This window comes from Grammomys surdaster, unplaced genomic scaffold (genome assembly GCF_004785775.1).
Source record: "Grammomys surdaster isolate TR1022 unplaced genomic scaffold, NIH_TR_1.0 371, whole genome shotgun sequence".
Taxonomy (NCBI): domain Eukaryota; kingdom Metazoa; phylum Chordata; class Mammalia; order Rodentia; family Muridae; genus Grammomys; species Grammomys surdaster.
Window position 1 is genome coordinate 4,138,057 of NW_021604790.1, and position 2,119 is coordinate 4,140,175.

The window sequence follows — 2,119 nt, forward strand, 5'->3', positions numbered from 1 at the left end:
GAGAGAGAGAGAGAGAGAGAGAGAGAGAGAGAGAGAGAGAGAGAGATCTGAATAAAATCTGAGTAAAGTCAGGGGTAAGAAAGGAGGCAATGACATCCTTAGACTACTTCCTGCTGATTGGGGTGTTGAGTTTCTTGGGGCAAGTTTGATTTTCACCAACAGGATATCTAATTTCTTCTTTTTGTCTCTTCACACATGACTACTTGACAAACTACAACAAATCACAAACAACTACAGCCGGCCAACCAGCTCCCTCTATCAGGGCACCAGCATTTATGTATCTTCTGAAAAACCCCCAGAATCACACACTTGCAGAAACTATCTGCAGCTGGCAAACTCATGCCCCTGCTAGAGCACGAGGCAAATCACAGTCAGCGGCTGTAAAGCAGCCCCACTTCCCCACACCTGGGATTAAAACAAAGAACATATTCCTATAATAATGTCCCTGTGTTTTTTAAAGAAACCAGAATTCTCTCTATAAATAGATGCTCTTAACTGCTGACTCACCTCTTTAGCCCAGTACATTGTGTTTAATGAGTGATTTAATGAGTAATGTAAAAGTTTAGCCTTGCCGGGCAATGGTGGCGCACGCCTTTAATCCCAGCACTTGGGAGGGAGAGGCAGGCGGATTTCTGAGTTCGAGGCCAGCCTGATCTACAGAATGAGTTCCAGGACAGCCAGGGCTACACAGAGAAACCCTGTCTCGAAAACAAAAAAAACAAACAAAAAAAAAGTTTAGCCTAAAGCTGCCACCACACACTTAAATTGGCTTAGAGGTGTCTTGGCACATAACCAACTATAACCTAATCCCAGCTGGTTCTGTCAATCAGGATCTCAGCCTACCACAAGCAGCCAACTGTCCCCCATCAGTGTGTACCTCACTTCTGGTTTCTGAGTGTCATCTCCTTTCCACAAATTATAGATATAACCTGCCCACCTGGTGAAGCAGGACACCCAGAAACCAGTTTGGGGTTCAGCGTTACATGCTTACACAGTCACAAAGCTAGCTAGGATTTGTACATACCGGCTCCTTGCCTGGAGTCATCGGGAGGATAAAGTCAGTCCTTGTGGGGTTTAGGGATTTAGCACAGAGGTAGATGGTAAGGTCTAGGTAGAGCACTTGCCGAGAAAGTGTAAAGCCCTGGTTCAGTCCTCAGCTCATAATAACAACGATGATGATGGTAGTGGTGGTGGTGGTGATAAAGTCACAGATCTGCACACACATACATAAGTTATTTTATGTTTTTGTTTTGTTTTTGAGACGGGATCTTACTATGTAGCTCTAACAGTCCTGGAACTCACTCTGTAGACCAGGCTGGCCTCGAACTCAGAAATTTGCCTGCCTCTGCCTCCCAAACACTGGGGATTCAAGGTGTGCGCCACTATGCCTGGCCATGTGTGAGTTCTTCAATGTGTACTTAAAAAAAAAAAAAAAGACTGAGAAACTTGGTACAAAATCCCAAAGACAAGAAAAGGACTAGCTAATGAGTCTCCTTCCTGCTCTGCACCCCTACCCCAGCCCTCAGCACCTCACCCCTGCCCCAGCCCTCAGCACCTCACCCCTGCCCCAGCCCTCAGCACCTCACCCCTGCCCCAGCCCTCAGCTCCTCATTCCTGCCCCAGCCCTCAGCTCCCCAGTTTGGTCCTTAGAAGTAGCACAATCAATGGTCTTTTATGTAAGACTCCCCCCCCCCAAAAAAAGGCACACCACCCTTTTCTATCTTGTTTTAAACATTTTTTTATCCTTGTGGCAATTTCATACATTTATATAATGTGTTTGATAACACACACACACACACACACACACACACACACACACGCACGCACGCACGCACGCTATATTCTCTATCCTCTTCTCCCTCTCTCTGGACTCCTCTTTCTTCTCAGTGAGCCCCCTCCTACTCCCTGGGTTTCTCCCCCCACCCCCAGTGAGATTAATGAGTGAAGTTATTTCCTAAAACACAGGGAAACACGGGTGGCTACAGTACTGAAGAAAACTCTCCCCTAACTCTTCCTCTGTCTTCCTCTACCCCAGCAACCATTAACTGGCAATGGCTCCTCAGCAGGTGGGACGGAGCACCGTGCTCCCCATTCCTGCTGTGATGCTGACTGTGTGGTG